General features: G+C 38.1%; 1 long non-coding RNA gene across 6 annotated transcripts in view; it reads right to left on the bottom strand.

The window, feature by feature from the left end:
- Positions 1–12990, bottom strand: part of LOC125923788 (uncharacterized) — an 85909-nt gene that overhangs the window by 55359 nt on the left and 17560 nt on the right. For all 6 annotated transcript variants that reach the window (XR_007458158.1, XR_007458156.1, XR_007458159.1 and 3 more), the window contains 2 exons: positions 10779–10882; positions 8393–8576 (listed from right to left, as the gene is read on the bottom strand). This is a non-coding gene — a long non-coding RNA (uncharacterized LOC125923788). The remainder of the gene's footprint in view (positions 1–8392; positions 8577–10778; positions 10883–12990) is intronic.

Genomic DNA, 12990 nt, shown 5'->3' with positions numbered 1-12990 from the left:
TATATATATACATACACATATATATACACACATATATACATATATGTGTATATATATGTGTATGTATGTGTATACACATGCACACACACACACACACACACACACACATATGTATATATATTTGGCCATTATCTATTTTCAGGCTTTTTCTAGACTTTTTACTCTCACCTTATAAAATTTTTGCTAATGTGCATCAGGATAAGGAATTGTATGGAACTATTTTATTCCAAGAGTTAACTGACATATTGAAGAATAAGTGCTTAGAATTATACATTCAACTCATGACAAATGAGGAAAAGGATTTGAAGATATCCACTGGGTTCCCTGTAAGTGAAGTTTAGCCCTTTGGAGTGATACAGTCTTGTAATTTTTGTTTTTGTTGTCATTTTCACCTAATTCATTCATCCATTTATTGCACTTAAAGATACTGTGCCAGTTACATGAGCTAGGCTACTCTTAGTGCCGGCAAGTTGGTCTGAATGGTAACAATAACCAGACCTCAGAGCTTAATTTTACATGAGAGAGTCAGTACAGGCATGATAAATAAATAGTATAATTGCAGGTAGTGATAAGTTTGTTTGTTTGTTTTTTATTTTTTTTAATGTTTATTTATTTTTGAGAGACAGAGACAGAGCATGAGCAGGAGAGGGCAGAAAGAGAGGGAGACACAGAATCCGTAACAGGTTCCAGGCTCTGAGCTGTCAGCACAGAGCCCGCCACAGGGCTCAAACTCATGAACCGTGAGATCATGACGTCAGCTGAAGTCAAACGCTCAACCAACTGAGCCACCCAGGCACCCCATAGTGGTAAGTTTTAATGATACAAAGAAGTAGAGTAACAGACTGGAGAACAACTAGGGCAGGTGCTATTTCATTTGTGGTGATAAAGACAGACCTCTCTGGGAAGGTCCCATCTGAGCTGATACCTAACTTATCAGAAGATGTCAGGATAGAGCTTTCCAGGAAAGACGTCAAGATAGAGCAGTATAAACGAGAGGTCTGGGCTTGTCAAGCTCAAGGAGCAGAAAAAAAGCCGTGAATGAGGGCTGAGAGGTAGAAGGTGAGGTCAGTGGGATGGACGGGTGCCACAGGTGAGGCTCTGTGGCCATGGAAGGAGCTTCTATTCTGGTCTAATGGCAGTGGGAAACCGCCATGGCAAGATCACACTGGTTGCTACGTGGAGACAAGATGCAGAGCATTGCAAAGAACTGTGACTCTGGGAAGTTAGAAGGCTTTTGCAACGATGTAAGGCAGAGAGGACAGTGATTTAGGTTGGAGTTTAGCACCGGACATGGTAAACTGTGGTCAGACCTGGAAGTAGCACTGATAGGGCTCTTTCGGAGGCTTAAAGAGGATTAATACTTCCTACATGCACTTTCGTTAAGAAGGAAACTAGTAGTAGCAAACAAAAAGCACCACTTACTTTTTCCTAAATGTGAATAATCTGATTTCTCTAAAAGCACTTTACTCATTGGCACGATTTAATCACAGAATATTAGAATTGGAAAAGATCACAGAGTAACATAATCTAATTATCTCTTTTTTGCTCTGGCTTGAATAGGCTACAATCGGGGAAAGCACAGAATGTTGGGAATATCAACAGTCGCCATTAATGCTTCCTGCTGTATTTTCAATAAAAATACTAATATACCAAGATGACAAATCATTTTTTAGGTTCACACAAAAAAAATTCATAATGGACAGGATTCCATTATAAAACATCGTCAGCGATGTCTTTCCTTCAATTTTGAATTGAATCTGGAGTCAGTGAAATTGTCTCTAGGTCAGATGTGGCTTATGAAAGAGAGGAGTCAGGGCTGACTCTAAGGGTTTTGGCCTTAGCAACTAGAAAAATAGATTTGCCCAACTGAGGGGAGGAGACTATTAAGAGGCACAGGTTTGGGGAGTGTGTGAGATTCAGGAACCTGGTTTTTAACAAGGCAGGTCTGAGTTACTAATGGGGCATCCAAGAGGAAATGTTGAGTAGGCAGGTGAACACAGGAATTTACTAGCTGAAAAAGGAGTTGTGGCTGGAAATATAAATATAGCTTTCAATAGTATTTAAAACTGAGATTAAAGATCATTTTGAGTATGGGCTCCTTAATGTTTTTGTGCCCTAAGTCCCCTAAGTTGGCCTCTTTCAAATGGCAACAAAATTTCAACATTAAGCCTACTGCTAAAGGGCACTTCAGAACCTCTTAAATTAATTAAAAATAAATATATAGTTTTCAGACTGGGTGGAAAGGCATTTTGGGGGACAAGTGGGAAATAAAAACATACTGAAGACTAGTTGATGATATTAACAATTCTCCAAGAGGCAAAAAATTATGCTGTTGTGGTTACGTAGGAGAATGTCCCAATTACCAGGAGATACATGCTGAAGTATTTAGAGCTGAAGTGTCTTATTGTCTACAACTCAAAGTTTCAAAGGGGCTCAGGGAAAAAAAGTGTGTGTGTTTGTGTAGAGAGAGAGAAAGAGACAAAGAGAAACAGAAAAAAAGAAAAAGACCGAAAACGTGGGAAAATGTTAATTAGTGAGTGTCCGTGAATGGCATAAGGATGTTCATTTTACAACTCTTTCAATTTTTCTATAGATTCAAAAATTTTCAAAATGAAAAGCTATGGAAAAATATTCCACAGAAATATATGAGATACCTAAAACATGTTAAGTGATGGCTTTTACAGAATGAATAAAGAATTTTTAAAAAGAAAACTATACGAATTTCATATAAACAACTCAGAGCACCTGGATGTCTCAGTCGTTTAAGCGTCCGGCTTTAGCTCTGGTCACGATCTCATGGTTCATGAGTTCGAGCCCCACATCGGGCTCTGTGGTGACAGGGCAGAGCCTTCTTGGATTCTCTATCTCCCTCTCTCTTTGTCCCTCCCCACCGTCTCAAAAATAAACATTTGAAAAGCCCCTCAAAGTAAAAATGATTAAACGGGACAATCATTTTATATGCATCAAAAGTGTACTAAACAGTGACACATAACATTTCCATTGCCCCGTGGTCACACACTGAATAGTTCTTGAGCAGCCACACCTTCCTCTAGTCTTGTGTCCCACGAATCCATGGTCTCTAATCTGAATCGAATCTCGGTGTTGCTCTGAAATCAATCACTGACTTTCATCAGTCCCCAGTTTCTCCACTTGTCCAAAGGGGCATTTCCGATTTTCACCACCTTCACCTGTTCTATTACTCTCCTAGCAGATGGATTTATTTCCAACTTCAAAGAAAACAGAAATTCAGATAGGAAGCCCTTCACCTGCATGCTACCCAACAACAAAATCTGCATTTGCTCTGTGGTAGACACTGCCACTTGGCTGGTCCAACTGCCACTCCCAAGTCCTGCGTCCCTTGACTTCTCCAACCAGGAGGATAAGAAAATTTTATCAGCCTCCCCCACAGTGCTGGCCAATCAGACATAAGCAGAAGACTCCCAGAAACTTCTGGCAACACTTCCTGACTAAAGGACCAGGTGCAGCCAACATCGCCTCTGCCCACTCTTGTCTGGCCTTGATCACAGCCCTAGAGGAAAAGGCCAAGATGAATAAGGTGATGTCAAGCCCTCAGTGCTGACACCATTGACACAGAAGCCATGCCCGTGTTGTGCACCTCAAACCGATTCTCACGTGAGAAAACATAAACCTCTGCTTGAGTGAGGCACTATCAGCAGCTGAGGTTCTGTTGCCTGAATGGAAAATGAGCCCACCTCTTTTAAAAAGAGACCCCTTATCCAGTACTGTGCATCCCATCTTCTTCTTCCACCTTCCCAGAGACCTCTCTCTATTGATTGCACCCCCCTTCAGTACCTTCAACGTTTCTCTCTCCACTAATTGTTCTACATCGTCAGTGTCTAACACGCTCAAGTCTCTCCATATTAAATGAAAAATTAAAGTGTCCCCCAGCCTCCCATCTTCCTCTAGTGACTGCCTTATCTTTACCCTCCCTTTCACTAACATTCTTCTTAAAAGAGCTGTCTACACTCACTATCTCCCACTTCCTTCTTTCCTATTCATTCCTCAACTCGGGGCATCTGGCTTCGTCCCCGGCTTGACTGTGTTTGTGCCAAGGTCACCAACAGCACCCTCATTGCAAAATCCAATGGGAATTTTTCAGTTTTTATCTTACTTGACCTCCGTATAGCATTTGACACCATGACCATTCAATCCTTTTGGAAATACTTTCTTTCCTTGAATTTTTAAAAGCATTCTGTTCTAGTTTTTATTGCCTCTTCTGGGAGATCTCTGTAAGCTTATCTTAAAGGATAGTCATTTGCAAATCCCCTGCACATTGATATGAAATATATATATATATATATATATATACACACACACACACACACACACACACACACACACACACACACACTGATGCCTCCTTGGTATCTCCTTGGCAGCCTAGATGTCTTGAAAAGTCCCACAGACTCCCCCAAACCTGCTTCTTGCCCCAGGGTCCTCCTCTGTGAGTGGCACCACCATCCACCCAGGGTCCAACCCAGAATGATCTTTCACGTCCTTCTCTCCTTGTTTCTCAAATCTAGTTAAACAGTAAGTCCTGGGAATTCAGCCTCATAGAGGTCTGTGATCCGCCCATTCTGCTTAGTCTTGCTAATCTTATCCCACATTAGGCCTCTCCTGGCATCGGTTTCCTAACCCCTCTTCCCCGAGCTGACCCCATGTCTGTGCTGCAGCTGAAGAGAACTTTAGTTTTTCCAGAACTGACAACCTCTCTTTCACCTCTGGACTTTCACGCATGCTGTTTCCTCTGATTAGAATTTTTTTCACAAGGCTAAGTATCACTCCTAGGAATCTTTTGATTCTCAGTTTAAGTTGCCACTGCTCTGATATGCTTAGACTGGGTTGGGTGCTCCTGCTGTATTTTTCCACAACATCCTATACCCCTCACTATCATTGTTTTTGTTCTTTCTTAAGCTTATTTATTTTGAGAAAGAGAGAGAGAGAGAGAGAGAGAGAGCTCACATGAGCAGGGGAGGGGCAAAGAGGGAGGGAGGGAGAGAATCCCAAGCAGACTCTGTACTGTCAGCATGGAGTCTGATTCAGGGCTCGGACTCATGAACCCTGAGATCATGACCTGAGCTGAAGCCAAGAGTGAGATGCTTGACCGAATGAGCCACCCAGGTGCCCCAACTCCTCACTGCCATTGTTTTTGTTTTCTTTTGCTCCATGAGGGCACATTTGATCTCTAATAACTTGTCTCTCCAGATTTCTCAATTAGATTGTAATGCCAGGATTCTGATTTTTATTTACACCAAGACAGCAATTCTTTTTAGAGCACTGGTGTTCATCAAAAATTGTGGGTTAAATCCCTGGAATGTTAAAGATTCCCATTTAGTTTTAAGGACCATTTACCCTACAATGAAAAAGGGACATAAATGCTGGAGTAAACAGTCATTAAAATGATTTTGGTAATCGCTAAAAATATTATTGGGATGGATATATCCACTCTAAAAGCAAGGAGGGATCCTCGGTCATCACTAAAGCATACAAATTGGTTATTGCCTATTACAATAAAAATTCCAAGAAAGAAATAAACAGAATATATATAAACCACTACCTAAATCTATATAGATTGCCCATAGTGAAAAGGGTGCAAAATGCATTCAAAAAAGTTTGACATGACATCGAAGTATACAATCTGATTACATGAAATCTAATCAATGCAATTAATGATCAGAGAAGCAGGGGCCAACCAAACTAAAAATGTAAAAGTAAGACCCTTATGCAACAGTGTTACAAGTAAACTCAGAATTAACAATGTGACATTATTGAAACATCCGGATTATTGCCAGGATTTACTGCAATTAATTTTATCTACTTAATATGCATGTGCTTCAGATTATAAAACCAAGAAGTTCATTTGTATGATGAACCAAAACACAGACTGACTGCAACTTTTCACACTTTTCCAACAATCTAATTGTCAACATAATACAATTTAACATGCAAAATTCAGTCCAGATAAATTTTAGAGAGAGCTACCTATTCCTTGAGTCTAGGGACAAAATAGGTGTTTTTTTTTTTTTTTCTTTTATACAAGCTATGTTCAGAAAACACAAGACCAAAGAACCATACTATCACATTTATTGCTAAAGGCAAAATATATTTCGGTACAATTCTGTGACTTTCCAAAAGAAAAGGCTGTCTACATACCAACATAGACAACATCCAAGAAAAAAAGATAAAGGCCAAAAGTTCAAGAAAAAATATACATTTCTTTTTCACCAATGAAGTTTTGATCATACGATCGGATGATCTTAATATACAAATACCAATTGTATTTGGCTTGGGAATATGATTTGGGTCAAAATGGCTGGCAAAACTATTTTCCATATGACCTTCAAGTTCCATATTCATCTGCTTTAGGATTCAGATCTTTCCCTAAAGCCATTATATTGTTTCTTTACCGTCAGGACTTCATGTGCCTCTATTTGTTTTGATCTCTACCATTAAATTTTAAGTTCCCTGAATGCAGATTCTGAATCATATGTGGTGCTCATATCTCTTATCAAGCCCCACACAACATGGAGATTCACAAAAATAATTGAATTTTATTTCATTTGGAGTATCTGAAATGAAAACAAATGAATAAATCCCACATCACAAATTGTGGCACACCAGCTCTTAGACTCTGCCCTGGTCACACTGGGTGCCTGATTGCCTCAGAACAAATTATCTGATGGCCATACCTGTGTGAGGTGTCTTCTCTGGTTAAAGACTCCACTCCTCTGGCCACAGGAGTCGGCATACAAACCAAGCGTGGCTAATTAAAAAGGCCTTCGGAACTTTAGAAACTGATTCTGGGAGAGAAGAATTCTTTTCCTTTATGATTTCAGGATAGTTTGGATACAAGCCTTGGCTGCTTTTCCAGCTTCCCAAAGAAACTGGTCTTCATAGAATAACATAAAGACACAGAAAGGGGAGCAAGTGAGAGGCCAGAGGAGCTGGACACCCCTAAAGCTAACTGCACCCTTACTCTTCTCACATCTAGGTTATAAGAGTCAACAAATATCATGGACTGACTTTGACTAGTTCATGTAAGGTTCTATCACTAGAAGCCAGAGTTCTAACTAGTTCAGGGACAGATTTGTATTACTGTAAGGATTCTTGGAATTCATGGCGTCCAAAATCCTCATGTTAAGTATTAGGAAGATGGATTAGTAGAGAGGTTAAATACCTTGCCTGAATTCTCACAATGAATTTGTAAGGACGCAGAAAACGGTGGCAGATTCTGCAGGTTGGCTCGTTCTCTCTCATTTTGACACCAACATTCCCCAGTCTTCTTGCAGTTGGGTGCAGGCAGGTGGCCTGAGTTCCTGGCAGGCAGAGGCATCTAGCCAGGACTTGGATGAGAAATGAGCAACGACAGGTGGCCGCTGCATGCCAGGAGCTTGTCTCTTCTGGAGAGCACAGTGGTGTGGCCAAGCGGTTCCTCTGAGACAATGAAGTAGGCTCACTGCCACTTAGTGTCCTACCTGCCCGGTGCCCTACAGGCTCCCTACAACCACTGTTTTTCTTTTTTCTTTTTAGTTGAAGTGTAGCTGACATATCGTATTAAATTAGTTTCAAGGGTACAGCAGTTATTCAACAATCAGATACATTATGAAATGCTCACCATGATAAGTGTATTACAACCTTCCCTATGCTGTACTTTGCATTCCTGTAACTTATTTATTTTATAACTATATTTGTAACTCTTCATCGCCCTCACCCGTTATCATCCCCCACCCCTTCCCCTTTGTCAACAACCACCAGTTTGTTCTCTGTATTTATAAGTCTGTTTCTCTCTTTTGTTGTTTGTTTCTTCATTTGTTTGGTTTTTAGATCCCACATATAAGTGAAATCGTATGCTATTTGTCTTTGTCTGGCTTATTTCACTTAGCATAATACCCTCACGGCCCACCCATGTTGTCATGTATGGCAAGATTTCATTCTTTTTTATGGCTATTATTCCATTATATATACATATATATATATATACATATATACATGTATGCATAATTAATAATATGCAATATATTAATTAATATAATATAATGTATTAATATATTAATGAATATAATGTATTGTATATTAATACATAATATATAAATTAATTAATTAATATAATATATTAATATATAATAATATAGAACATATTAATAATAATATATATATCATATCTTTTTTACCCATTCATGCATCGTTTGAAACCACTGTTTTTTGCCTGATTGTTTTGTTTTGTTTTTGACTGAGTGAGACCCAAAACTGGGTTCTATGGCTCTCGCAAGATTCTGGGAGCCACTAATATCCTTCAATAAATCTCTTTCCACTTAAACTAGCTAGAATTCTGTTTGAGACCAAGAAGCTTCACCTAAACAGAATTTGGTACCTTGAAATGGCGTGCTGCAATCTCAGATGTGGAACTGGGTTGCTGAAGGTGGGCTTTGAGCAGTGAAGGCACAGATACTGAAAGCGGAAAGCTGGAAACTCTTAATAGGCATGACGTAAAATTTTGTCGACCTGTCCCCATGTTGTGCCTCGGAAAAATAGACTATCGTGTGCCCTACTTTCCACTAGAAGAGAAAAAAAAAAAAAGGATGTAGAATGAGGACATTTAAGAGCAATCCCCAGAATTCCTAAACTCCTTCCCAAAGTTCATACCACTTCGAAATGGTTTTTGGTTGCCTCCATTTCCATAACGTGTTTCTTGTTTTAATTTTTTCCAGCTTTATTGAAATGGAACTGACATACAACATTGTATAAATTTAAGGTGGATAATATGATGATTTATGTCTATATTGTGAAGCGCTTACCACAATAAGGTTAGTTAGCACATCTTTCATTTCACATAATTACCATTTTGTTGTTGTTACGGTGGCGAGAATCTTAAGGTTCTACCCTCATAGCCATTTTGGAGTATACAATACAGTATTGTTAACTATAGTCACCATGTTGTATGTTAGATCCCTGGAACTTACTCGTACCATAGCTGAAAGTTTGTGCCCTTTGGCCAACATCTCCCCATTTCCCTCACACCTCAGCCCCTGACAGTCTTCATTTTAGTCTCTGTTTCTAGAAGTTCAGTGTTTTTAGATTTCACATATAAATGAAACCATTTAGTATTTGTCTGTCTCAATCTGAATTATTTCACTAATAATGCCCTCAAGGTCCATTCACGATGTTGCAAATGACAGGATTTCCTTTTTTATGGCCGAATAATACTCCATTCTGTATATATACCAACCACATTTTCTTCATCTATTCATCTGTTGATGGACACTTAGATGGTTTCCATGCCATGGCTATTGTAAATAATGCTGCAATGAGCATGGGAGGGTGCATATATCTCTTTGAGATAGGGATTTCATTTTGGAATATATAGCTAGAAGTGGCATTGCTGGATCATATGGTAGTTCTGGTTTTAATTTGTTGAAGAACCTCCGTACTGTTTTCTAGAGTGGCTGCAACAATATACATTCCCTTGTGCAACAGTGCACAAGGATTCCCTTTTTTTCTGTATCATTTGTTATCTCCTGTCTTTTTGATAATACCCATTCTAACAGGTGTGGGATAATACCTCATTGTGGTTTTGATTTGTATTTCTCTCATGTTAGTGATATTGAGCACCTTTTCATGTATTTATTGGCCATTTATATGTCATCTTTGGAAAATGTCTATTCAAGTCCTCTGCCCATTTTTTAATTGCACTGTTTTTTTTTATTGAGTTGTACAAGTTCCTTATATATTTTGAATATTACCCCCTTATCAGAAATATGACTTGCAAATAACTTCCCCCATTCCATAGATTGCCTTCTCATTTTGTTGATCATTTCCTTTCCTGTGCAGAAGCTTTTTAGTTTAATGTAGTCCCACTTACTGATTTTTGCTTTGTTTTAATTTTAAAATGTAAGTCTTGCCTAGTCAAAATTCATTTCCCCCTCCATTTTTAAACATTGGTAGAGAATGAGGAAAGAAGTGGAAATAAAATAGAACAGAACTTTTCCTCACGACACTAACATTTCTAGAAAATTTTACTTCTCTTCTTGGAAGCCAAAGGAAGGTTCTTATTTTCTCTCATGTTACCCACTTCACCTCTCTGCGCCTCAATTTCTCCATATGCAAAATGTAGGAATTCAAAGCCTTTCAAATGTAATGTGCCAATGAATGAATGAGCTCATTGCATTAGCAAAACTGAAGCCTTGAGAAACCTGGTCCTGTGGTCACAGCAGGTCTATTTCACTTGTGAGAGGAGAGCAAGAGCAAGGGAAGAAAGAAATCCTGTATGCTTGGAGGTAGCATGGCACAGGTCGCCCTGAGACCTGTTCAGAGGGTACTAAGAAAGAAGAGACCGTTTTCTGGGGAAATGGGATCCTGATGTGGGGGAAATGGGACACAGGATGGGTGTGCTGCTTCGGCAGAGCAAACCCAAAATGAACTTTACCAGGTTGCTTTGTTTGGGACTATAACCTAAATCCATCATTTGGCATACACATAATGGGCAAATATATATGCCCATACTTAACGTCAAGATGTTTTAAAATTTTTGATAAACTTTAAGTATTATGAGAAAGGGCATATACGCAACAAATGTTTAAAGGTTTTCAAAGGCAAAAGGGCTATGAATATGGCTTGACCATTGGCATACACTGCCAAGTTCAGAAGGGTCAAATAATGAATATTATAATTGATGTCAGTGATAAGAAAGTAAGAGGTTCTTACAGCTATACCTGTAAAATATATGTACATATTTTAACTGTAAAAATATGCATATTTACCCATTCCAGGCAGGCCCTGCTTGTGCAATTTCTCTTGAAAAAATTTCTAATGCCTTCTTCTGTTTATGATGTCCTGAAAGTCAAAGGACTACTTCTCCAGGACCCTATTAACAAAGAGTAGAAATTAACAGATGTCTACTGCAAAATATGAAACAAGCCTATATTTGCATACCATGAAAGAAGATATATTTCTGGACCATATAATTATCTCTGATTTGCATGATCACTATAAAGAGTTTATTATTATAGGTTTTCCCAATTATGCCATGCTTGTCCACAAAAATAAACACCTTATTAAACGATAACACTCTTGGTCCTCCATAAATTATTAATAATAAATTGTATCTTAGGGATATAACTTGACACATGGGAATGATAGCTTGAAAAAATCGCTAAAATTCTATTTGAAAAACCCCTTTAATTTTTTCCATTTTCTATCTCTTTTATTTAATTGAGGCCTATTACTTTCTTCACATGACAGATGATTTTAAATGATATGTGTATCATTGCTATAGTTCAAGTCCTCTTAAAGGACATCTACATCATACATGATCTATAGCCATTGGACAGTTTATTATAGAATGAGTCAGTTATCCTAGTTTGAAACAGAGTTATAATACATAAATATATAAATAAACAATGTCTCACTTGAGACTTTTAAGGATTTAGCAACGACCTTCTCTGAAACGTGTGGTCATCTGAAAGGTCACTAGAAAGGAGTGGAAGTCTAAGGTCTAGTTCTGCCTGTTATTCTAAAGACCTGCTTGTCCTCCATTAAGTCAGTTCATTTCCCCACAACTTAATTTGCCTTTTTAGTCAAATGAAGATCATATCAGCTTCCTAACTACTTCACAGAGCTACTATGATGAAACAATATGGCATCAGATGTGAAACATTTCTTCAAGGACAAATACGAGACATAATTATTTTAATGACCAATAATTAAAGTAAACTTCTACTTTTCCCATTATGTTTACTATCAATTTCTCTGTCTAAAACCAACTTAATGAATCTGTTTGACAATTTAATTATGTGACTAAATTGAGCTTTATGGATACATCATGAAAAATAGACACATGTACTGTTTTCAAGCAGCCTTTAATACAAAGCACCTTCCAAACAACAGATTAAAAGTTGGCTTTCAGATAGCAGCTACGCTGTGGTAAGCATAGCATCATGTATAGAGAAGGTGAATCACCATTTGCACACCTGAAACTAACATAACATTGTGTGTGGCCCATGCTCAAAAAAAATTAATAAAAACGAATCAATTAATTAAAAATGTTTTAAAGTTGGCTTTCACAATAACCTTTCATTTTAAGTTCTACATTCACTAATTCTAATTCAGTGAATTATATATGTCAGTTAAACCACCTAGCCACTCATAGAGCACATATTCCTAGGTAGAGTGAAATAACTACACTCTGACACCTGCTTCCTGCTTCTGGGTTTTATCAGGCACCTGAAATTTCCCATATAATTCTAAATAGTCCCTAAGTTTAAATCCCGACCTTACCACATGCTAGCCTACAAAATAAAACACAGGAGTTCCTGGCATTTGGGGAGTGGAGTGGGGCTTCATAAAATGAAATGAATAACAGACTGCAAAAATTATGCAACTAAGAATTCTCTAAAAATTTTGTCAAAATAAAATATTTGGCCAACATCTTGTTGAGCTTTCTATTTTGTACAAAAGAGAAAATTCCTAAATAGAGAAGAGTGTCAATAAAGATTGTAACACAGACAATTGAACCATACTATTTTAACATATCTGGGATTATAAGGAACAATATTATTTTTCTTTTTTAAAATTTAATAAATTATCTTTTTATGGCATTCAAGCTTTAATAATTCAGTTACAGAAGCTTTAGATCTTTTCCATTGATTCTACACTAAAATGAAACTCTTGCTCCTAGAGGTTAAAAGTGCAGAAGCTAGAACTGGACTGCAGGGAGTTCAAAATCTGGCCCTGCCCCTCATTAGCTGTTTGACCTGAGACAAATTATTCAACCTCTCTGCATCTGTTTCCTCATTTATAAAATAGAAATACTAACAGATCTACCTAAAAGTGTTGTTGTGAGGGCTAAATGAAAATACAAGTAGGGGCGCCTGGGTGGCTCGATGGGTTAAGCATCATACTCTTGATTTCGGGTCAGGTCATGATTTCATGGTCATTAGATCGAGTTCCATGCTCGGTGTGGAGCCTGCTTGG

Source organism: Panthera uncia, chromosome B1 (assembly GCF_023721935.1).
Source record: "Panthera uncia isolate 11264 chromosome B1, Puncia_PCG_1.0, whole genome shotgun sequence".
NCBI lineage: Eukaryota > Metazoa > Chordata > Mammalia > Carnivora > Felidae > Panthera > Panthera uncia.
The sequence above is the reverse complement of the archived record's forward strand: the minus strand, read 5'-3'. Positions and strand labels throughout refer to the sequence as shown.